The sequence below is a fragment of the Microcaecilia unicolor genome, chromosome 3 (assembly GCF_901765095.1).
Source record: "Microcaecilia unicolor chromosome 3, aMicUni1.1, whole genome shotgun sequence".
NCBI lineage: Eukaryota > Metazoa > Chordata > Amphibia > Gymnophiona > Siphonopidae > Microcaecilia > Microcaecilia unicolor.
This window is the reverse complement of record NC_044033.1, coordinates 88,407,368-88,434,076: the sequence shown is the minus strand read 5'-3', so window position 1 is coordinate 88,434,076 and position 26,709 is coordinate 88,407,368. Positions and strand designations below refer to the sequence as shown.

Here is a 26,709-nt window from a genome sequence, read left to right as displayed (position 1 = left end):
TCACACGCTTCCCCCACACCTTGGGCAACTGTGAGGTGAAAGACTACAGGCCCTCAAAGCGTGGGACCACTGGCAGTGCGAACGAACGGTGCAGACAGCGATTGAGGCTTCTCTCTGCAAGTCCCGCCTATGTGGAAACAGGAAGTTGTAACAACGTAGGCGGGACTCGCAGAGGGAAGCTCCGATGCTGACAGGCTCTCTTAATCGCTGCCTGCACTGCGAGTTGAAGTCAAAGACAAGTAAGTAGGGAGTGAAAGAAGGGTCAGAACTCGCCTGGGTGGGTGGGTGGGGGGGGGGGGGAAGAGGAAAAAGGTGCCGGTACGCCGTACCATTGCGTACCGGCACAAAAAAAGCACTGGCTCTTCAGCTTGGAAAAGAGGCGGCTTGATGAGGGGGGATATGAATGAGGTCTATAAATTCCTGAGTGTTGTAGAACTGGTAAAAGTGAATCAATTTTTCACTCTTTCAAATGTAAGAAGACCAGGGGACACTCAGTGAAATTACATGAAAATACTTTTATAACAAATAGGAGGAAATATTTTTTCACTCAAACAATAGGTAAGCTCTGGAATTCGCTGCCAGATGATGTGGTGATGGTGGTTAGCGTATCTGTGTTTAAAAAAGGTTTGGACAAATTCCTGGAGGAAAAGTTCATAGTCTGTTATTGAGATGGACCTGGGGAAAGCCACTACTTGGCCCGGGATTGGTAGCATGGAATGTTGCTACTAATTTGGTTTCTGCCAGGTACTTGTGACCTGGATTGGCCACTGTTGGAAGCAGGATACTGGGCTAGATAAATCATTGGTCTGACACAGTATGGCTATTCTTATGAGGAATGCCTGGTGGCATTTTGTTTTTAAGTTATCAAATTTTAATATACATATCACAAGTATCCACTTGCATTAGTAACATAAAAGCGTCATTTTATGAAGCTACAGCAAAAGGGGACCTGCGCTGGCGTTGGCATATGTTTTTCTTGTGCGCTGACGCCTCCTTTTACTGCAATGGATAAAAGGCAGGGGTTTTTTTTCAACAAATGGCCATGCGGCAAATGAAGCACTTGCCATGTGGCCAGTTTTGGGGGGGGGGGGTACTTACTGCCACCCACTGAGGTGGCGGTATGGGCTCCCACACTAACCCGGTGGTAAATGGCCAGTGATTACCACCGGGTACACACCAGCGTTACAAAAATTGAAATATTTTTCCAGTGTCGGAAATGGTGCACACTGGAGGATGGAACTACCGCCGGGCTGCTGCAGTAGCCCGGCGGTACTTCACTTTTAGCAAGTGGTAAGCCCTCATTGAGCTTACTGGCGCTTCGTAAAAGGACCCCAGAATTAGTAAAAAAAAACATTTAATAAAACGCAAACAATTCAGAAGGAAAAACATAACAGTCTTTCTTAGATCACAAACATGGGGAAGTGTATCCTAAAACAGGATGAGGAAATCCACAAGGAATAAACAAACTATACAGGCTAACATGATTAACCCTGAAAAGTTCCATTAATGTCCAATGTTAAAGGATCTTCTTCATCTTAATGAAAGCCTTAAGTTGTTCAGGACAAAAAAAAAAAAAAAAAAAAAATATATATATATATATATATACATATACAGTGTACGTCGGATAAGCGCATGCTCTCTTTAACTGCATGCCATACTTCTGTCCCGTTTTTGGCACCATCAATTTCTATGGGGACAAACCAGTTTAGCGCACCACTGATAAGTGCAAGATTCGCTTATACGCATGGTTTAAGACCGTTCCTCTGCAGGAAACACTCCGCATAAGCGTGCGCATGGAATATGGAAGCCGATTGGCGCATGACAACCAATGAGGTTTCAAATTTACTGCCCCTTTAACTGCCACAGGCAGAAAAAGTGAAAGAATGTTGTTAGAGTGAACACTGGAGTCGTCATCATCGTTGCGGCGGAACTGTAAGACTTTAACACTGGCTGAACAAATAGAAGTTCTTAAAAAATTAGAAAACAAACAAAATCAAGCATCTATTGCTAAAGAACATGGTGTCAATCCCAGTCAAATTTCACGTGTCTTGAAGCAGAAAGATCAGCTTCTGGAAGACTGGCAAAACAATACAAATCCACACAGGAAACCTAAAAGGGCGTGAAAAGCTGATGAGGTAGAAGATGCTCTTCTTCGGTGGTTTTCTTGAGTCAGGAACAGTTTCCTGTCAGTGGTCCACTGCTTAGGGAAAAAGCTAACCAGCTAGCTGAAAGTCTTGGATTAACTGAATTCAAAGCCACTGTTGGATGGTTTGAAAGATGGAAGGAGAGGAACAACATAAAATTCAAGAAACAGCTTGGTGAGAAACAAGATACTGATGACTTTGGCGCTGAAAATTGGGTTGTTTCAGTTCTTCCTACCATCTTGAATGAGTTTGCACCTCGTCACATTTTCAATGCTGACGAAAATGGTCTCTACTGGCGAGCGATTCCTGATGGAACACTTGCATTCAAACATGCCGAAACTACTGGAGGTAAAACGTTGAAGGACCGACTTACAATCCTCCTTTGCTGCAATATGGATGGGAGTGAGAAGTTGGAACTCCTCATCATTGGAAAGAGCAAACAGCCCCGTTGCTTCCAGAAAGTTAAGAAACTTCCTGTGTCATACGAGGCTAACGCAAATTCATGGATGACTGGGAAAATTTAGAAGTTAGACACTAGAATGCGGGCACAAAAGTGTCAGATTTTGTTGCTTTGTGATAATTGTGTTGCACACAGGGATGATGTCAGGCTGTCTAACGTCAAGGTGGTCTTCCTGCCACCAAACACTACCTCTCTGATCCAACCTATGGATCAGGGCATAATAGCCAATTTCAAACAACATTATCAGGTTCTTGTGCTACGTCGTCTGATGAGTGTTATGGGTTTGTTTGAAGCGTTGTGAATGTATACTTTACCCTGTAAGTGTGGTTTGTTTGTAAAAGAGTGCTTTTCTATTTTTAGTTTCCCTTTCTGATGAAGACTTTTGAAACTCGGCCAGAGTTAAAGGGAGCAGTTATTGTGATGGCAAGATTGGAATGGATGAATGATATGTGATTTTAATGAAGCACAAGCACGAGCACAATATACCCCAAGGGAAGTGAAATAACTGCGTGAATATATGTGTATATCGCATTGTGGGTTGGTTTATGTAAGATATGTGGGGGAAGTGAGATCAGGGTGTCATGAACTAACATATACCTCCTTTAGGTTCAAACAAATGTTGTATTGTATGTTCTATTATCTATGTATTGGATGGTAATATGGAATGCACCATAATGTATGGGCGAAGGTTTGAGCTCAAGCCTAACAGTATTTAATGTGAGTAGTTTATGACCTATACATATTTATTATAGATATATGCATACACTGGTGATAAAGATCTACTTGGGCTCAGCTGTATGTACAAACACAAATATTAGGAGGCGGAACATCGTATGTGCAATGATGGTTCTACTGTGACACCACCACATATTCCTCTTGGGGATATAATGGGTGTAAATGGTATGGTCTGAGCACATTTAAGACACTTCATAATATTTATAGCATTTTAAAGTGCGTATATAAAAAAAAAGATAAATTATTTTGAATCCAAGTTTATTATAGTGAGTTTATGGTTTAACTTGGTTTGTTGGATTTGTGCTTCCTGATTTTTTATAATTTATTAAAAGAGTGTTATGGATGACCAGACTGGCAAGGATAACCATGCTGTTGAACTGGCTCGTACTCTATCACTGTTGGATTCCCTACATATGCAGAAAGAAGCCTGGAATCATATTACACAGGCAACCATTGTGAACTGCTACAAGCGGGCAAGCTTTGTTAAGGATGTGGAGAGGGACGAAACAGATGCAGCTGTTGCAAACGCGTCAGATGAACAGGTTATTGACATCCCAGCCTGTGTTACCGAAGAGGAGTTTCATCACTACGTAGCTGTTGATTACGATCTACAAACAGCTGACAACAGCACTGATGTCGAAATATGCGCCTACACGCAGGCAACAACGGCTGATGATGAAACAGATGATGAAATGAGCAACGAGGCACATGCTGATGAAATTCAACAACCTGCTTCTGTCACTTTTGCAAAAGCGCTGGAGAGTCTCAACACCGTGCGGGCCTATCTGTAGGCCACTGGATGTCAGTGCTATGACAGTTTTTACCGTCTGGCAGACGTAGTCTATGGAACTCACAGATCCAATAGTGTACAGAGGACTATAACTGATTATTTCAAGTAAGCCTAACGTCAGTTAATGGAGACTGTATACTGTACGTATAATAACAGTACTGTACATATGTTTATCAGATGTCAAGCTTCTGCGCCACCAAGTCTAACCAGACACTTGCAAGGATAAGCCAAAAGAAAAGTAGTTCCAAGATTGTTAGTCTCTTGTTACAGTGCTAGGAAGGCCTTCCTCTTTTCCTGCGTTGCTTTAGTAACACCTTCTGACTAAAAAATAAAGCTTGTGTATTACGAAAATAGAGTCTCATTATTGCACTAAGATCTTGTTCAAATACAAAACTCACTAAATGTGTGGTCCTATGAGATATCAGTCACTTATTCTTCCAATATTGCAGAAATATTATTTAAATCCACCTGCATATTCCGAGATCCTTGCTCTAACCAGGGCCGCCGAGAAGGGGGGGCAGGGGGGGGACAAAATTCCCTGGGCCCGGGCCTCTAAGGGGGGCCCAGTGCCGCAGTCCCCTTCACTCGCCCCCCTCCGTCAACCACCAGGCCGGGACCCCCTGAATTCAAAATCATAGCGCCTCACCTCGACCTTGCTCCGTGTGAAAGAAGCGCAGAAGTGGCAGTCTGCAGATCTCCTCCCTTCGGGACTTCCCTCCCTGTGTCCCACCCTTGCGCAAGTTACTTCAGACGAGGGTGGGACACAGGGAGGGAAGGCCCTAAGGGAGGCGATCTGCAGACTGCCGCTGCTGCGCTTCTTTCACATGGAGCGAGGTCGAGATGAGGAGCTATGATTTGAATTCAGGGGGGCCCGGCCCGGTGGTGGACGGAGGGGGGGGTGACTACGATGACCTCGGGGGGGGGGGGGGGGCGGCAGGGGCCCCGGCCCAGTCTCTCGGCGGCACTGGCTCTAACACCTCCCTTTGGGAACTTTTTCAAGAACTAGGTAAGTAATACAACTTATTCACTGGCGGAACAGACTGTTGAGGAAACTTCAATACTTCCAAAAGATACTTTTTAAACAAATCGGAGGGTGTCATAGCAGGATGCACTGGAAAATTCAGCAAGTGAAAATTGTCTCCTATTAAAATTTTCAAGCTGCTCAATCATCCTTTGTGTTTCTATTTTATCCTTAATCAGAGCTGTTAGAAAATCCTGGAGACCTTTAACATTATCATGTATCTGCTGGATTCGACCTGAGTGTTTATCGTATCCATTGTTCCAGTCAATAAATCTATTTTAGAGATCAAAGGAATTGATAAGTTTGGAAACAGTGGTTTTCATGTCCTGGAGCAACCTCCACAGGCTTTCTAAGGTGACCACCTCTAACCGGGAGGCAGAACTCAGCATTCCACCCGCACAAAGAGTCAAATTAGCCGCTACTTCCAGTCTCTCCGACCCAGCTGGATAACCCAGGACACAATGGCTGATTAGGCTCCAGAGGGAACAGAGTGACATCTTGTCCCAAAGCGGCAGTCTCTCCTTCTGACTTCCATGTAGCAGGACCCTCTTTTCCAGTTCTCATTGTAGCTCCTGTGGTGAAATGATCGATCGTCAGCTGATGCAGGGAGGAGGTCTGGGCCGGCGAGGGAACAGCCCTGATCATAACCTTCCTCTTGGCATGTGGCATAAAGGTCAAAAACTAGAAAAGAGCAACAAAGAAACAAGGCACCCACTCAGCTGCTCCTCACATCTCACCAGCCAGCACATGATGCCATCTTGACCACTTCCCACGCCTGGTGGAAATTTTAAGTCTGTGGAGAAAAACCATGCCCATATGTAGGCATAAGCAACATAAGTAACTGCCTTGGCAGTCAAATACTGATAGGTGCTAGAGTGTTGCTGCTGCTTGCAGGCCTTTATCCATGCATGAGGCTGCAGCAGCTGAACCTAAGCAGCAGCAACAGCAACAGCAAGACAACTGCCATTGTAGATTTCAGTCTGTGAGCCCTCTGGCGCTGACAGATCCTGCAGTACCTCGCCCCCTTTGATTGCATGAGCAAGTAAGTAGATGGGGTGTGGCAGGACCTGTCAGTGCTTTGGGGGGTGGGGTCGCAAGCTCGGTACTGAGTTCTCTGAAGGACATTGTCTTGTTGCTGTTCAGGATCAGCTACAAGATAAGGGGGTCTGATTGCCTGGGAGAGGAGAGGATCTTGATGGGTTAATCATGATGGGGAGGAGGCAGAGGTAGCCTTCCCCCAGTAGGCCCTTATATGCCAACTTGACCCCTAGTAGTAATACCACAAGACTACCACTAGGGTTCATCGGTGCTATTTGATCCTGGCACTGGCAAGGGCAGGACTAGGGATTGTTCCTGCTGCACCCCACTAGATCCCAGGGAACACACAAGGTAGGCCAGCAATGGGGGGGGCCTATGGTTGGGCGGGCCTTCAAGTTGGTTACTATTTCCAAATGGGGGAGGGGCTTGATTTCACAGGTCACTTCCCAGTGGGGGATCTTTAATGAGGGTTGGGGCTGGAATTGATTGGGGAGCATTAAATTGGGGGTGGCAGTGAATGGGGGGAACTTTAGAATAGGATCTGACAGTGGGGCTCTGGAAGGTAGGATTGTGTTGGTCAGGGGCAGAGCTTTGAGGGCCAACTTAATTGAACTGTGAAGCCACATTATAGGATTTACATAGTAATGAACTGCTTTACATGCATTTGCATGTTTTGCATCTCACTACTATGTACCTTGTGGTGACCTAAATAACACTGCATTACAATACCACAACCTGCATCAGACCCCTTAACGTGTGTTAAGGACTGAACAGTGACATACCTAGCTTGTTCGCCACCTGGGGCGCATCACCCCCCCCCCCAAGGCACACCACTCCCCTCCCCCAAAGCATATCACCCCACCACCTTTCCCCCTAGCAAGGGGGTGCGCAGAGCAGGTGCACAGCTGTTGGCTCTGCCGGTCCCCTGCCCCAGAACAGGAACATCAGAGGGGGCAGGGAAACGGCAGAGCCAACAGTCGCACATCTGCTCCGTACACCCCCCTGCTGCCTGCACCCAGGGCGGACAGCCCCCACCACCCCTCCCTTGGTACACCACTGGGGCTGAATAACATGGGTTATCACCATAACACAGCTTGATAACTTCCTCCCTTAGTAACTTATGTCCATATATATCCAGTGGTGCTGTTTATGAGGAGATGGGTGTTTTGGGCGGGGGCTTCTGGATTCACATTACAGATATGGAAATATGTCATTATGCATAAAAAATATCCAGGTAATAAAAGAGTTATACAATTTGTTACTAAAGTAAAATAGTTAATTTTATTTGCATTGTATATTCAAATTTTCAGTTGACACTACAGTTAAATTATAGCAAGCTATTAAACCATCAAGCTTTACAGGTTGGCCTAACATCTCCCTCTAGAAACCGGATGACTTAGTAACTAACAATACTACAATATTCTGGACTACTTTAAACCTCTGGCAAACTGGCTTCACTAAGGGGCTTTTTTTTACTAAGCAGTGGTAAGCACTAAAGCATACTTACTGCATGTTAGGCACTACTGAGGGACGCAGTAATTCTGGGATTGGCGTGAACTAATCCTGCACTAAAAAATATAAAAAAATTTTTAGCATAAGGGCAATTTGGACGCAGAGAGTAGGCGTGCCCTGCTCTACTCAGGTAGCACATGTAAATTGCTGTGCGTTGCCTGATTAGAATGGGGTTAATGTGGGAGCCCTTGCTGCCTAGTAAATAGGTGGCAGTAAGGGCTCGCAAGCTAAATGGGAAATTAGCATGTGGCCATGAATGGAAAAATAGAAAATGTGGCCATTTTACTACTGTGCTAAAAGTGGCCTTAGCGTGCAGGAAAAACATGAGCTAAAAATAGTGAAGCCACGTTTTAGCATGGCTTACTAAAAGGGCCCCATAGTTTTTTATTTAAATATTTTTGATTTCTACGCCTGCCAAAACAAATCAAAATTATTTTAAATATATATTTTTGATTTGTTTTGAACAACAGCATAATTGCAGTTTTAAGGCATACAATAATAGAAAGCTTTTGCCTGGATTAGTGGAATATTAACTTTTACCATATAAATATAAAACATAACTACCGTATTTTTCGGACTATAAGACGCACCTAGGTTTTAGAGGAGGGAAATAGGAAAAAATTTTTTTTCCTTTTTCCCAACTCTAAAACCTAGGTGCTCTGGTGCGTCTTGTCCGAATCCCGCCCTCCCCCCGGCCCTGTCACCACTTCTCCCTACTCACGCGATCTTCCCTGGTGGTCTAGTGACGTCGGGGCAGGAAAGAGCCCCCTCTTTCCTGCCCAGCGCACTGCTCTCCATCCTCCTGTATGCAGCCTGACGGTCTTGGCGAGATTCAAAATGGCCGCCGAGAATTGAAGTCTTATAGTCCGAAAAATACGGTAAATTGTATAGTTGCAGGTAACAGCCATTTTTCACTTTGTATAATCATATCACTTGTAGAATTTTCTATGATTTTTTCCTAAGATTTTCAGAATGTACCATTTTTAATGTATTAAAAAAAATGTCATTGCTGATCTCAAACTTTTTTTTAATTTATCTATTTTTATATACTGTTCAAATTAAATGCCTCCTTCTTTGCACAAATGTTTCTTAAAGAGTTTTTATATGTTAAACATTACCAAATACAAAAAGGTTTTGCTTGAGATAAAATGATCCTTGCATTTTTGAGCTGCTTCTCATGATTTTTGATCATACTCAGTATGACTTTATCATGAGAAAACTACAATCAAAGATACAAGATACAGTACTTATGCATTCAGATTCACGTTGCTGGTTGATGAACCATATAAATAGAGAAAAACTGTCAATGAAACTTACACAGCTACTGTTCACTATGGTAGGACACATTATTTTTTCCTCACTAGATAGAAGAGATATGCTTGTTAGTACCCATATCTTTCAGTCTACAGTTCTCCACTTCTGATTATAATAATAAGCAATAATCATACAGTCAGAGGATCTTCTGACTAAATGAATCATATCCTACTATATCCTTTCAGGTGTAAGACCAGTGCAGACTAGAGATGACATGAAGAGAGAACAGTATTCAAAAGAAGGAAAAAAGAGTCTTGGGAGATTGACTACAAGATGGGATCATATGCTTCCATAAAACTGTCAAATATCCCTCACTTTGAGTGTCTACATATTTTATTATTTGGAAAGAATTTTATAAAAGTGATTGGTGTCCATTTGTCTGTCCATGCATAGGCACAATCACACTCTTTAAAAGGGATAGAAATGCACTGAGGGGCTCTTTTACTAAAGGGCTTGCTGTGTGCCAATCCAGAACTACCGCCAGGCTACCGTAGTTCCCACCCCCAGTGAATGCCATTCTGGCACTACAAAAATATTTTCTGTTTTGTAGGGCCAGTGTTTACCCGGCAGTAATCGCTGCCTGGCTACCGTCGGGTAAGATCAGGAGCCCTTACTGCCAAATCAAAGGGTGGCAGTAAGTGCTCCCCTCAAAATGGCCGTGCAGTAAATTGTTCACTTACCCCATGGCCAATTCTTTAAAAAAAAAAAAAAAAGAGAGAGCCTTTTACCTGCTGTGGTAAAAGGGGGGGGGGGGCCTCAGCATGTATCAAAAACATGCGCAGATGCCAGCGCAGGCCCCCTTTTACAGCAACTTAGTAAAAGGACCCCTAAATTTGGCAAACAGGAAGAAATTGCATTTCAGATGAGTTTTAAAAATAAAAACACTGGGTTAATATTTTAATTGAATAGAGGTCTCCCTACCCACCCCATATAAAATCCCTATTGCCTTCTATGGAATCTGTTAGAAAGGTAAAATGTTGATTATTTTCTACTCTTCCAGCACTTTGGCACAGAGCAATACGAGTAGACTGAAAAGAAAATAGAAGTAATTTGCAAAAGTTGGAACTAAAGGGTGCTTTCAAAGCCGCAACCATCGCACCCTACAACCAGTGGCGTACCAAGGGGGGGGGCGGTCCGCCCCGGGTGCACGCCGCTGGGGGGTGCTGCGGCGCGCGCCTGTCAGCTGAGTTAGCTAAATTCGCTGCAGCTCCCTCTGCCCCGGAACAGGTTACTTCCTGTTCCGGCCGGGGCAGAGGGAGCTGCAGCGAAGTTAGCGAAGTCAGCGAACTCAGCTGACAGGCGCGCGCCGCGGCATCCCCCCCCCCAGCGGCATGCATCCAGGGGGGGAGGTGTCGCTGGGGGGGGGGCGCATCGGCGATCCGCCCTGGGTGTCATGCAGGCTAGGATCGCCACTGCCTACAACCACACATCAACCATTCTCACTCCCCCACACAACTCCAAAACCTACACACTCCACACTGCCATGTCCCATATAAATTTCTCATATACTCCTACTTGCCTGCCACTCATTCCTATATCCACTCTCCCAGTCCCTTCCCTACCTCAAAACCCACACATGCTCATAGACACACAAACCAGCTCTCCATAGATTGCCATTCATGTGCCCCCACATACATATCCATACACCCCCATATATTACATACCATCCTTACCCCCCACATCCCCATATACACATTTTCACATACACCCACCTCACACATATCCAATACACACACAAACTTTTATTCTGATTCCTAACTCTCCTGCTATTCACACACATCGAACCCATATACTACAGACATCTACAGTACATATCTCCACTTATCTATTCACCTACTCTCCATGCCAAACTCCACATATTCCCATACACCCACAACACACAAATCGATATCCCCCAATCCATCATATGCACATACATATATATTCCTCACTCACCATGTACCCTAATAATACACTTCACAAACAGTCATATCTCCAGCACAATCCTCTCCCTACTCACAGATACCCCATTTAAAGTTTTCTGTTAGAAAGCATAACTGAAGACATGTTCTGCATGCATTCTTTAGGGACATTTTACTAGGCCCTACGCGTGTGCACTATGCACCCAAATGAGACTAGTGCCAGGCCAGGGTGCCCTCCTGGTGGTAATTTCAGATTTGGCATGCACCCATAATGCGTGGATTAATTATTTATTTTCTCCTACGCACAAATTGGCAATTGGCGCACGCCAACCGGTCACCTAGCATGTAGCACGTGACCCTTTACCACTAGATCAATGGGTGGCATTAAGGGCTCAGGCTGGTTTTGAGCGTGCACTGGTTTCATTTTTACCACAGGCCCTTTTTCCATCCCATTAAAAAAAAGCCATTTTTTGTAGATGCGGTAAAAACTGGCCCGGCACCCGCCCAATAAATACGCCTGCACTACCGCAGTCCACTTTTTACAGCGGCTTAGTAAAAAGACCCCTTTATTTGTTAGGTAGTCTTGCTTCTAGTTTTCAGAATTTTAATGTGAATTTGCACCATGGTTTGCCCAACTTAGCTGTCCCATATAAATGATAAAGGGAAGAAGGGTTTTAAAAAATTTTCAGTTTCTTTTTATTGAATTGGGGTGGTCATTTCTACTTACAATACTAATTCATAACCACAGAAAAGCATACATCCATCATACTTAAATATTTCAAATATCACCTGTGAACATGGTTCCCTAACATATGTAATTGCAAAAAATGTCTCCAACTCTTCTCAACACCCATACAGAAAATATGCCTCTTCCCTTCCAGAACATTACTGTTATTTATATTTGCAAACTAATTCTCTGCATCAAATAAAGTCAGATCATCTTAAGCATAGGAAAAAGATAAAACCTTAAATAATGTTATTCTAAAACTTCACAGAAAAGTACAAATCTTTTTTAAGTGACAGTACATGTAGACCTCTGCAGCTAACTAAACCAGTTAGCCTTTGATCTATTTATAATTATTAGGGGTTAGGATTATATCTTTAGGCAAAGCTGCCTAACAGTAGGAAGGTATAGATCAAAACTGACATTATGACACTGTAAATGAAGATGGGTGAAGATAAAGCAAAAGTAGTCTGGCATAGCTATAATTTACCTAGAACATGAAGGAAGGTTGACCAGACAGGATGCAAAAGGTAAAGCAAATCAGTACTTGAAATATTAAGAGTTGACAAGGTCTCCAAAGTTTGCTGACGAGAAACAGCAATAAATTATAATACATTAAACAGAGATACAACCTCCCTCAGAGCTAAACAAAGCAATACACAGTATTCTTTAAAAATGTATGCAAAAAAAGTATTACCTAGGACCAAAGACCTTGACAGAAGTTAAGGGATCCTTTTACTAAACGGTTGCTGCATGGCAACCCTTAACTATTGCTGGCTCAACGTGGGTGCCAGCGGTAGTTCCACCCCCAGTGCACGCCATTTCTCATTCTAGCGGAATTATTGAAAAAATATTTCCGCAGGGGATTACTTGGTGGTAACTGGGAAGAATCATGTGCTGCCCCCAGTTACCACTGGGTCAGCGTGGGAGCCCTTACTGCCACATCAGTGGGTGGTGCTAAGTGCACCTGGCGGTAATTACAAGTTTGGTGTGTACCGAAAACCTATGGTAGAAAATAATTTTCTATTTTCTACCGTGGGGATGTTCCCGGCGGTAGTCGGCAGTTGACACATGCTGACAGTTACCACACGGGTAAAGCGTGAGCGCTTACCCCTAAGTCAATGGGTGGCATTAGGGGCTCAAGCCGTAAATAGACGCATGCTGGTTTTATGTTTCAATCATTTTTATTGCAGACAGGTTAATAAACAGTGTACAAGTATGCATAGTTTTTTAAAGGATTAACACCTGAATCAACGCTATTAACAAAGGTGCACTACAACATGTTTACCTATCCCACCCCTCTATCCCTTCCCATCCTCCCCCCCTAAACTCCCCCCAACTCCACTCCCCTCCCCCCACCTCAATGATCCTACTATCAGTCCACAGGTATTCAGAGTCTCTCATCTACCTGCACAGTCTCTCAATTTAGAATTTTGCTTTTTGCTATTGGTTGTAGGGTATCCCAAAATTTCGCCCAGGTGGATTCCAGCTTTTTGCCCTCCACACGCACGCTGGTTTTAATTTTGCCACACGTTCATTTCCAGGCCCAAAAGAAAAAAACATTTTTTCCAGGCGTGATGGAGAAATGGTCCAGTGCGCATCCAAAACACGCGCCCATACTAGCACAGGCCACTTTTTGGCGTGCTTTTGTAAAAGGGCCCCTGAGTGAAAAAATATTTCCTCCTATCTGTTTTAAAAGTATTTCCCTGTAACTTCCTTAAATATCCCCTAGTCTTTGTACTTTTGGAACAAGTAAAAAACGATTTACTTGTACTCGTTCTACACCACTCAGGATTTTGTAGACCTCAATTATATCTCCCTTCAGCCTTCTCTTTTCCAAGCTGAAGATCCCTAGTCTCTTTAGCCTTTCCTCATACAAGAGGAGTTCCATCCCATTTATCATTTTGGTCGCTCTTCTTTGAACCATTTTTAATTCTGCTATATCTTTTTTGAGATACGACGACCGGAACTGAACGCAATACTCAAGATGCAGTCACACCATGGAGCAATACAGAGGCATTATAATATTTTTGGTCTTATTCACCATCCCTTTCCTAATAATTCATAGCATCCTGTTTGCTTTTTTGGCTGCCGCCGCACACTGACCAGAAGATTTCAGCGTATTATCTACGACACCTAGATCTTTTTCTTGAGTGCTGACCTCAAAAGTGGATCCTAGCATCAGGTAACTATGATTCGGATTATTCTATCCAATGTGCATCACCTTCAATTTGTCCACATTAAATTTGATCTGCCATTTAGGTCTTCCTACAATATTTCAAAGTCTGCTTGTGTTTTAACAACCTTGAATAGTTTTGTATAATCTGCAAATTTAATCACCTCACTCGTTCTGATTTCCATATCATGTATAAATATGTTAAATAGCACCGGTCCCAGTACTGATCCATGTGGCACTCCACTGTTCACCCTCCTCCATTGAGAAAAATGACCATTTAAACCTACCCTATGTCCTACCATTTTGTCCATTAGATTGTTAGCTCCTTTGAGCAGGGACTGTCCTTCTTTGTTAAACTGTACAGCGCTGCGTAACCCTAGTAGCGCTTTAGAAGTGTTAAGTAGTAGTACTAGTAGTTTTCTGTCCAATAACCAATTCCTAATCCATGCCAGAACCTCGTCTCCTATCCCATGACTCTTAAATTTTCTCAGGAGTCTCTCATGAGGAGCTTTATAAAAAGCTTTCTGAAAATCTAGATACACTACAACAATCAGCTCACCTTGGAGGAGTAGCCTAGTGCTTAGTGCAGTGGACTTTGATCCTGGGGAACTGAGTTTGATCCCCACTGCAGCTCCTTGTGACTCTGGGCAAGTCACTTAACCCTCCATTGCCCCTGGTACAAAATAAGTACCTGAATATATGTAAACAGCTTTGAATGTAGTTGCAAAAACCTCAGAAATGCAGTATATCAAGTCCCATTTTCCTTCTCCCTTCCCTTTATTCATGCCTTCAAAGTAATGAAGCAAATTGGTGAGGCAAGACTTCCCTTGGCTGAATCCATGCTGACTCTGTCCCATTAAACCATATTTATAATAATTTAATAATAATAATATTTATAATAATTTCCACAGTTTTGCCTGGCACTGATGTCAGGCTTACCAGTCTGTAATTTCCTGGATCACCCCAGAACCCTTTTTAAAAATTGGTGCTACATTGGCCACCGTCCAATCTTCAGGTACTACAAACAATTTTTACTTGAAACAATTTTTTATTGATGACAAAATCCAACAATACATTCCTGTGTAAATTGTAACAAACAGATTCCAACAAATCTGGCATAATAACATCAAACTTTCACCAAAGTCCATAGTAAATCCTTGTCATCAGATTTTATTTATTTTTTATTTATTTTAGTTACATTTGTACCCCGCGCTTTCCCACTCATGGCAGGCTCAATGTGGCAGGCAATGGAGGGTTAAGTGACTTGCCCAGAGTCACAAGGAGCTGCCTGTGCCGGGAATCAAACTCAGTTCTTCAGTTCCCCAGGACCAAAGTCCACCACTCTAACCACTAGGCCACTCCTCCACTCCCTTTTCTCTTCTACCCCCCACCCGCCCCATTCTTATCCCCACTAAATCGCAAAAAATCAACATGGTTGTAGAATTCTGAGATGTAGGCTGGACTTTTACCCTTCCGGACCCAACCTACCCTTGCATGTTAAATACCTTGTCTCCTGTTCCCTACCACCCTAACCTTTCCCTCCCTATGATGCCTGGTTCCCCCCTACCCAGCTACCTTCAGCAGCCCAGCGAGAATCTATTTAGAATTTGACTTTGAGCTGCCTGTGAGATTTTATTCAAATAGGGCTCCCAAATCGCGAGAAACCTCTGCTGCCTCCTCGGCGACAAGTGGGTCCCCTGTGATTCCCATATCATATGTTGATGTAACTTATTACTCCAATACCAGATAGAGGGGGGATGATCCAAAATCCAGTGGTTGAGAATGCATTTCTCCCCCCCAAAATACAGGCCTTGCCTAGAAACAACTTTTCTCCCAGATTCCCAGGACCCCACCAGCCCGAAGAGCACAAAATCGCTTTTTCAAATGTGAGGGAAACCCAACGTCCAAGCACTAAGCAAAGAAACTCTGCAATTGCTGACCAAAATGATGTTATGTATTTACATTGCCACATACCATGAAACAAAGAGGTGTCTATCAACCCACATTTCCGACATTGTCCCGTATTCACTACCCCAGCATGACAGGCCTGCTTAGGAGAAAAATATGCTGTGTACGAAAATGGCATTCTTGTAATTTAGAACTGTATACTACTCGCGGGCCCCCTCTAAGAGATGCCAACAGAGACTGTGCATTAATTGGCCAACCCACCTCCACTAATCTGTGAGCCCTTGCAGACTTCACATTGGCGAACATTTCCCAAGTTCTTTACAAAACCAAGATACCAAAACTTGGCCATGGGCATCCCTTTCCAGAAGTCCCCGCAACTGTTGCCCGAAATCTGTTGGAATGTAATTGTATTTTTACATGCATTGCCTGTCACCTATTATTTCTCTGTGATTACTCTGTGACCTCTGATGTGAATTACTTAGAGAGGTCACACTGCTATGCAACTTCCTGTGGGGGCAGATGCAGCAGACACAGCACATGGAGCACATGGAGCTCATGATCTCTCCTAACCTGAGAGGATCTATGGTGGTGTGAGCATCCATTACCATCTAAGCACATGGAAGGAGCTGATAATACAAATGTATAGTAATATGTATATATAAGCCTGTCTGATTATAATCTAACTGCAAACTGTGAGTAAACAGATGTTTTGTTACTTCAACTTTAAAGTGACTCAGCAGTGAATTATTCAGGGGTGAATGAGAGAGAGATGAAGAAAGAAATTAACATTTCTAAAGCTGAAGCTGTGTGTACTAAAATCTGCTAATTATTTACTACAAATAATCCAACAAAAGGGTTATGGGCCCAGGTCCAGGAATTGAAAAAGAAGAGAAATATTACCAGGCAGAAAAAAAGGCCACATTTTTCTCTTAAGTTTTAAAGGAAAGATTCAGTCTGTCTCTCTCCCCCCCCCCACACAGCAGACAGAAGGCTAACAAAATGGCTGAGGGAAGAAATTCACCATTGTTCTATTCTCTCAAGGTGCCTAGATTAACTGAGTTTAATTATCAGCAGTGGGAACTAAGATTTATATGTCTCCTTCGAGCAAAAGGATTAAATATATGCTTAGACCAAGACAGAACAGCTGAAAATATGGCTGAATGGGACAATGCAAACTATTATGTGAAGTGCATGCTTTTGGAAGCTCTCTCAGAGAAACAAGCCATATTAGTGGAGGGAAAAGATACACCAAAGGACATTTTATATAAACTGAGAACTATGTATGCAACTACATATGCAAAGCAGCAACCAATTTGGTTGGCAGAGTTGAATGAAACCAAATTAAGGGATAAAAGTAAATGTAATGATCACATTATGCATCTTATGTCTTCATTTCAAAAGTTAGAACTTTCTGGAATTCCCATGTGTGATGCATTGAAAAGAGCATTTCTTTTTACCTCACTATCAAAGAAGTTTGATGTTTTTAGGTCTGTAAATGAGGCCATTGAAGGGCAATCTTTTGAACAGGCAACATCAAAACTAAGGCAGGAATGCATAATAAATGATTCTGAGGAGATGTGTTCTCAAAGTCAGTCAGAGAGAAATGAAACAAATTTCTTGGCAAAGAACAGAGGAAGGCGGAGCTATGGGAAAACTCCACCCAAGGGCAAGCTGATTTGCTACTCATGTGGAAAGGAGGGACATGTATATAAATGGTGTAAGGAAACACAAAACACTCCCTCTAGCTCACCTAAGCCAATGGAACTAAAGAATTTTCAAACCAGGAAATGTATGAAGGACAATAATAAACACAAGGGCTTTCTAATGGCAGAAAAATCTTTGACTATGGTAAATAATAATTCAAATGAAAGTACTTGGATTTTGGATTCGGGGAGCACATGCCATTTAACCAATTGTAAAGATTTCTTTCAGGAAATGTGTCCAGAGGAAGGTATTCTTAAAACTGCAAACGCAGGGACTGCTAAGATCCAAGCAAAAGGTATTGGATTCTTAAAATGCAAAGTGTCTAATGAAGTTAAAGAAATTCCTGTAAGTGATGTCTTGTATATTCCCCAAGCAGTTTGCAATATGCTTAGTGTATCTACATTAGATAAGAAGGGATTTGTGATTCATTTTGAAAACAGTAAGTGCACAATCTCTAAAAATGATGAAGTGTATGCTGAAGCTTTTATGCATAATGATGTTTATAAGCTGAACATTTCAGGTGAAGCCTCACATCTGGCGCAAGTAAGGAAGAATGATGGTAAATGTAGTCTGGAAATCTGGCACCGCCGCCTGGGACATCGTGATTCTAAGGTGATCCAGGATCTTTACAGTAAGCAACTGGCCACCGGCATTCAGATAAGTGCAGATGCTGGTAAAATGGAGAAATGCATAGACTGTGTTACTCAAAAAGGTGTGAGACCCTCATTTCCTGCATACACAGGAAATAGGAGTAATAAAGTACTGGACTTAATACACAGTGACTTATGTGGACCGTTTAATATCCCATCATTGGGAAATAACAGATTTGTACTAATATTCTTGGATGATTTCTCTAGATACTGTGTGGTCTATTTGCTGAAAGAAAAAAGTCAAGTCACAGACATGCTGAAGAAATACGTAGCCATGGTGAGCAATAAATTTGAAAGAAAACCAAAGGTTCTTCAGACCGACAATGGTGGTGAGTTCACTTCACAAAGCATGCGCACATTTCTAGAACAAGAAGGCATTCAGCATATCACAACAGTAGCTTATACACCAGAGCAAAATTCTGTTGCAGAGAGAAAATTTAGGTCACTTGTGGAAATGACCAGATGTATGCTGTCAGATAGCAATCTCCCTAAAAGACTATGGGGGGAAGCCATTCTCACAGCAGTGTACCTACAAAACAGAATGCCAACTAAAGGCGCTGAGCGCACACCACATGAGACATGGCATGGTAGGAAGCCAAACCTGTCACACATAAGAACATTTGGAAGTACAGCATATGCTCATGTACCAAAGCAAAGAAGGCATAAGCTGGATTCCACAACAGAAAGGGGCATTTTAGTTGGCTATGCTCCAGGACACAAAGGATATAGAATTTTGAATCTGAAAACTGGCATTGTTGGCATAAAACATGTTACATATTTTGATGAAAACAAAAGGGTTGATAAAGGCTGGATTATCCCAGATGAGCCTTATCATCCAGAATATGAAACTAGAACCATAATAGACATGCCAGTGTATATAAATGCCATACCAAGGCAGATGTCTGAAAGCAACTCATCTGTATCTAACGAGGAACAGGCAGAGGAAGCAGACAAAGAAAGGATCATTGAAGAAGACAGTACAGTTGGAGAAGGGGAATCAATTGGAGAAGAACTCTCAGATTTAGAGGATGCGGAAAGGTCAGACCAACCTGTTGTCAGACGCTCATCCAGGGAAAACAAAGGTGTTCCACCCCCAAGACTGTCTTACCTAACAAAGTCAGCAGAAGCTCAAGAGCCCTTAACATGGGATGAGATTGAGAAAATGCCAGCAGAAGAAGCTGCTGAATGGCATAAAGCTGCACAAGAAGAAATTGATGCATTGGATAAAAATAATACTTGGATTCTTACAAAATTACCTCCTGGCAAGAAAGCTATAGGATGCAAATGGGTATTCAAGTTAAAAAGGAATGCACAAGGAAAAGTGGAAAGGTATAAAGCCAGATTAGTGGCAAAGGGATATCTTCAAAAATATGGAGAAGATTTTGATGAAGTGTTTGCACCTGTAGTGAAACACACGACAATAAGAACACTTCTGAGCATTGCAGTCTCAAAAGGCATGCAAGTCAAACACATTGATGTGAAAACAGCGTTTCTTCACGGAGATATAACTGAAGACTTGTACATGGAACAACCAACAGGTTTCATAAATACAAAACAAAGACAGCTAGTGTGTAAATTAAACAAAGGTCTTTATGGATTAAAGCAAAGTGCAAAATGTTGGAATGAAAAATTGCATGAAATATTGACAAATTTAGGATTTAAGCAAGGTGAAGCAGATAAATGTTTGTACACTAGGTGCACAAATGGACAATATGCATACATTTTAGCTTTTGTTGATGATCTGCTCATTGCAAGCAAAAGTGAGCAAGAGTACAAGGACATTGTAAAATATTTAAACCTCAATGTTGAGATAAAAGAACTGGGTAATGTGTCATACTATCTTGGTATAGAAATTGAGAAACAAAATGATGGTTCTTATCTTCTAAGCCAGAAGCAGAAAATAAATGAGCTTATTGAAAGTTTAGGTATGCAAGATGCCCAAGTTGTAAGCACTCCCATGATCACTGATTTTCTGAAGGATGAAACAGTAAGAGAACCTTTACCAGATAACATCCAATATAGATCAGCCATAGGTAAGCTTTTATATCTAGCTACCACATACAGGGCTGATATAGCAAATGCAGTAGGAATTTTGAGCAGAAGGGTCAGCTCACCTACCAAATCAGATTGGACTGCAGTTAAAAGGATGGTAAGGTATTTAAAGGGTACCATTGATTGTAAATTAAAGATTTCAGCCAATAGTAATCCAAAACTAATATGTTACTGTGATTCAGATTGGGCAGGGGATCATTCTGATTATAAATCCACAAGTGGATATGTGTTTATGTATGGAAATGTACAAATTTCATGGGCCAGTCATAAACAAAGTATTGTGAGTTTGTCTTCTACAGAAGCTGAATATGTGGCCGTATCGGAAGCGTGCAGAGAACTGATGTGGATTGAAAAACTTTTGCTGGATTTCGGAATAGCTGAAAAGAGACCAATCCAGTTAATGGAAGATAATCAGAGCTGCATCCGACTGTCACAGAATGACAAGGTTCAGTCACGCACCAAGCACATCGCAACGAAATACCACAACGTGCGAGAGCTGGCGAAAGAAGGGGTCATCAGTCTACACTATTGTCACACCAGTGAGATGACAGCTGACATCATGACCAAACCGTTACCCAGAGAACATTTTGTGAATCTGCGTATAAAGCTTGGACTTTGTATGAATAAATAATTGCATGACAGTTATGCATGAGAAGGGGTTTGTTGGAATGTAATTGTATTTTTACATGCATTGCCTGTCACCTATTATTTCTCTGTGATTACTCTGTGACCTCTGATGTGAATTACTTAGAGAGGTCACACTGCTATGCAACTTCCTGTGGGGGCAGATGCAGCAGACACAGCACATGGAGCACATGGAGCTCATGATCTCTCCTAACCTGAGAGGATCTATGGTGGTGTGAGCATCCATTACCATCTAAGCACATGGAAGGAGCTGATAATACAAATGTATAGTAATATGTATATATAAGCCTGTCTGATTATAATCTAACTGCAAACTGTGAGTAAACAGATGTTTTGTTACTTCAACTTTAAAGTGACTCAGCAGTGAATTATTCAGGGGTGAATGAGAGAGAGATGAAGAAAGAAATTAACATTTCTAAAGCTGAAGCTGTGTGTACTAAAATCTGCTAATTATTTACTACAAATAATCCAACAAAATCTACCGACAGGCTGCCCGCCGGCAGGGCCTTCAAATAGTGAGACAGCTGAAGATAAGCAAGAACCTCCGCTGGGCCCTGTGCCTCATTAGTAAAAAGTTCTTGAAAGGACAAGATGGTCCCGTCCGTCCTAACTACATCTTCCAGCAATAACACCCCCCTCTCTCCCAATCTTCGCATAATTTGGTTCTCACTACCTGGCAAGAAGTCTGCATTCCCTCCCAAGGGCAAAAATACACTGCTGGAAGGCTCCTGTCCCCACAAGGAAAGCACCAGAGAGATCATAATGGCCTCAGCAATACAGTCCCACAGATCCCTATAGGTAATCTCCCCCGGGGGGTATGAAGTAGGTAGTTCAAATGCCAGGGGTGAAAACATGCTTGCTGTAGTTCCACATCAGTATATACTTTGGTACCCAAAAGCCAATCTCGTAGGTGCCTAAGCAGACATGCTTGATTATACCTGCCTAGGTCGGGAACCCCCAACCCTCCTTGATTCTGAGCACCCACTAAAAATCTCCATTGCATTTTGGGCTTCCCCCCCCCCCAGCAGGACTCGAATAGGGAGCGACTGCAACACATACAGCCATCTTGGAAAGATTATCATGTGATAAAGCTGAATCTGTCCCATGAGGGTTAGCGGAAGTGTTGACCAAAGTGCCAGCCTCTGCCTAGTATCCCCATACTACAGACAATTTTAATGACAGGTTACATATTACTAACAACAGATCTACAATTTCAAGCTTGAGTTCTTTCAGTACACTTGGATGTATGCCATCTGGTCCAGGTGATTTACTACTCTTTAATTTGTCAATTTGGCTCAGTACATCTACCAGTTTCACCAAGATTTATTTCAGTTCCTCCGCATCATCACCCTTGAAAACCATTTCTGATACAGGCAGATCTCTTATATCTTCTTCCGTAAAGACCGAAGCAAAGAATTCATTCAGTTTCTCCACTATGGCATTGTCCTCCCTGAGTGCCCCTTTTGCTCCTTCGTGATCTAACAGTCCCATGGATTCCCTCACAGGCTTTCTGCTTCTGATGTACCTGAAAAAGTTGTTACTGTGAGTTTTAGCCTCTGTGGCAAGTTTCTCTTCATATTCTCTTTTAGACTTCTGTATTAATGTTTTGCACCTGACTTGCCAGTGCTTATGTTGCTTCTTATTTTCTTCATTTGGGTCCTTTTTCCATTGTTTAAAGGACAATATTTTGGCTGCAATAGCCTCTTTTACTTCACCTTTTAACCATGTTGGCTGTCGTTTTCTCTTCCTTCCACCTTTGTAAATAAGTGGAATGCATCTTGTCTGGATTTCCAAGATAGTATTTTTGAATAACGTCCAAACCTCATGTGGAGGGGCATAATCGAATGGAAACTCCTATCTCCATGGGCGTTTATCTCCGAGAACGGCTCCATGAAGGGGCGGGCCGAACCGAATTTTCAAAAAAATGGACGTTTTTGAGCTGGGCGTTTGTTTTTTTTAGCAATAATAGAAACTAAAAATGCCCAGCTCAAAAACGTCCTAATCCGAGCCATTTGGTCGTGGGAGGGGCCAGGATTGGTAGTACACTGGCCCCCCTGATATGCCAGGACACCAACTGGGCACCCTAGGTCAGTGCGGTGGACTTCAGAAAAAGCTCCCACATGCATAGCTCCCTTACCACGGGTGCTGAGCTCCCAACCCCCCTCCCCCAAAACCCACAAATGTACAACACTACCATAGCTCTTAGGGGTGAAGGGGGCACCTACATGTGGGTACAGTGGGTTTTGGAGGCCTCCCATTTACCAGCACAAGTGTTACAGGTGGGGGGGGGGGGATGGGCCTGGGGCCACCTGGCTGAAGTGCACTGCGGTACCCACTAAAAGTGCTCCAGGGACCTGCATACACGCAGGCCTCTAGGACTGGTTACTGCTATAAAACATTGGCACACCAGTTGACACCTGAAGACTAATCTCTCCGAAAACGTCCTTTACTGGAATAACCACCTTTACTCACAGTTAACTGCAGATCAGAGGTTGTGCCCCACTGGCAACGAGTCTCCCTGGTACTGAGATGAGCAGTAGGTCAGAGCTGGCAGAATGGTGTACAATGCCCTCTTTCAGCCACATTCAAGGGAAGAACTAAGTTGTCTAACGTGGCTAACACAGGAAAGGGAACTAAAACTGGCTTACAAAAATGGCCACTACAGGAAACACAACAGGGCACACTCTGACCCAGTAGGCAGGGGGAAAAGCACCATGGGAGAAGAGCCTACCAACTACCAACATCGTGAGACTGTAACACAAGCTAATGAAATTACGGAGCCCAATACCCTACACCCACCACAATGCAATGCTGATGTGACCCTGTACTGCACCCGAGAGCCACATCTGACCCAGGGAAAAGCTGTGACAGGATCGAACACATTCTGCTGTCATGGAGGTGGGTACGGCATTTGAGGCTGGCATACAAGCTGGAAAAAAAGTTTTTAAAGTGGGGTTTTTTTGGTGGGAGGGGGTTAGTGACCACTGGAGGAGTCCGGGGAGGTCATCCCCGATTTCCTCCAGTGGTCATCTGGGCAGTTGGAGCACTTTTTTGGGACTTCTTCGTGGAAAAAAAGGGTCCAAAAAAAGTGACCCAAAATCGTGGTAAAAACACCTTTTTTTTTCGATTATCAGCTAAAGACGCCCATCTCTCCTCGGCTGATAACCACGCCCCAGTTCCGCCTCCGACACGCCCCCGTCAACTTTATTCATTCTCGCGACGGAGTGCAGTTGGAAACGCCCAAAATCGGCTTTCGATTATACCGATTTGGGCGCCTTTGCGAGACAAACGTCTATCTCCCGATTTAGGTCGCACTATAGGCGTTTTTCTCTTTTGAAAATAAGCTGGTAAGTGTCCTAACCTTAGCTGCCGATCCTTTTTTGCTTTTTTTTTTTAAACAGGCAGCGAAGTAGTTTACAAATTAACATTATACAATACAGACAGAAAGGAAACTGAGAAGAAGAGAGAAGTGAGAACTAGACTGAGGAAAAAGGTCAGAGAGTTGCAGAGAGATACAGTAAATAGAGAAATGGTGAGTTTTCAGCGCTTGTTTGAAGGTAGGGAGGGAGGGCTGATTTCTGATGTGCAGTGGTAGATCGTTCCAGAATTTGGGGCCTGCATATCAAAAAGCTGTGTGGCGAGAAGAGGAAAGGCAGAATTGGTTCAGGGAAGGTACAACTAGTAGGTTATTGTCTGCTGAGCGGAGACAATGGAGGGGGCAGACAATAAATAAATTTAAAAACTAAATGTACATCAAAACTTCATCATGTCATCCTTGTTATATTCACGATCTGTAATGTACATAACAATAGTTTTTGACTCTGGTTAATTAAAGGCATGACCATCTAGGATGCTGGTTGTTATAAGGTACAGTTTATCATACCCTGTCAAGCAGGGGTAGACTGATCATTGAAACAATAGGGCAGTGTCCGAGGGCCCATAGCAGTAGGGGGCCCATTCTCCCCTAGCTACCATCTAATTTAATAACTTTTGATAGGTGGTTAGGGGTCCATGGCTCTTATTTCCTAAAGGACCAGAACAATGTCAGTCTGCTCCTGCTGCCAAGTATACATGGAGAGGCATAATTGAAAGGGGCACCTACATTTTCCTGAGGACGTTCTCGCAGGACGTCCCGGTGAAGGGGCGGGGAAACCCGTATTATAGAAACAAGATGGGCGTCCATCTTTCGTTTCGATAATACGGTTGGGGACGCCCAAATCACAAAATTTAGGTCGACCTTAGAGATGGTTGTCCGCGATTTTCGGTGATAATGGAAACCCGAGGACGCCCATCTCAGAAACGACCAAATGCAAGCCATTTGGTCGTGGGAGGAGCCAGCATTCATAGTGCACTGGTCCCCCTGACATGCCAAGACACCAACTGGGCACCCTAGAAGGCACTGCAGTGGACTTCACAAATTGCTCCTAGGTGCATAGCTCCCATACTTTGTGTGCTGAGCCTCCCAAACCCCCCCCCCCAAACCCACTCCCCACAACTGTACACCACTACTATAGCCCTTATGGGTGAAGGGGGGCACATACATGTGGGTACAGTGGGTTTGTGGTGGGTTTTGAAGGGCTCACATTTACCACCACAAGTGTAACAGGTAGGGGGGGGATGGGCCCGAGTCCGCCTGCCTGAAGTGCACTGCACCCACTAAAACTGCTCCAGGGATCTGCATACTGCTGTCATGGAGCTTGGTATGATATTTGAGGCTGGCATAGAGGTTGGAAAAATATTTTTAAAAAATGTTTTGAGGGTGGGAGGGGGTTAGTGACCACTGGGGGAGTAAGGGGAGGTCATCCACGATTCCCTCCGGTGGTCATCTGGTCATTTAGGGCACATTTGTGTGGCTTGATCGTAAGAAAAAAAGGACCAGGTAAAGTCATCCAAGTGTTCGTCAGGGACGCCCTTCTTTTTTCCATTATCGGTCGAGGACGCCCATGTGTTAGGCACACCCCAGTCCTGCCTTCGCTATGCCTCTGACATGCCCCCGTGAACTTTGGTCATCCCCGCGACGGAAAGCAGTTGAGGATGCCCAAAATCGGCTTTCCATTATGCTGATTTGGGCGACCCTGTGAGGACACCCATCTTGCGATTTGTGTCGAAAGATGGGCACCCTTCTCTTTCGAAAATAAGCCTGTTAGTAATCTAAAGGAAAGCTGAGATGGACATTCTTAGTTGTCTCTTGAAACTATACGCATATTCTAATGTTATACCTGGCAGAAAATAAGCTGTTGTGTGTATATTCATTTTTAAACTTTATAATACATGATAGGAATTCTGTTCTTGGTATTGGCCATTTTGAGGATTTTATAAAGTTTTTCCATTTGCAGAGCCTATTTCACACGCGGAAAAGACTTTTTATCAGACTGTACAACTGCCTACACCTGTAAAGAGCAGACACATGGAAAGTGTGTCTATTTTTATATGACCTGTGTGTAGGCATTCCCAAGGGTGAGAATGGAGGCAGAGCTGGCATACTTACGAACATGTATTTTTATAAAGTAAATTTGCACACATGTAGTGCACATGCATACATTTACACCTTCTTAGAAGCAGATGTGAATTTGTATGTCATCATTTGTGTGCCATTTGGGCTGGATCTGGGAACCTATTTTATAAAGGCACGCTGACCCTATTAATGCTCTACTTAAGAAAATGGGTTTCAATAAACCCTCAGATGGGTACAGAGTTGGCAAGGATGGCAGACGACCTCCTCTCACATTTTTCACTGTGCTTGCTAGAACTGCAATTCTGTTGGGCCCTAAGGAATATTTTTGTCGTCCATGTGCTACCAACTGGAAAAATGTGAACATGCTCTCAAATCTCACCAGTGGCTTAATGGGTTATTTTTGTACTCAGGCAAATTTCACAACTTGTGCCAATCTCTCTGTGATAAACTGCACCCTTTTCCAGGAGGCACCTGGGGCAG

The 26,709-nt window shown here is 43.2% G+C and overlaps 1 protein-coding gene across 1 annotated transcript in view; it reads right to left on the bottom strand.

The window, feature by feature from the left end:
• Window positions 1–26,709, bottom strand: part of WDPCP (WD repeat containing planar cell polarity effector) — an 846,895-nt gene that overhangs the window by 154,154 nt on the left and 666,032 nt on the right. The gene's annotated exons all lie outside the window — the stretch shown is intronic.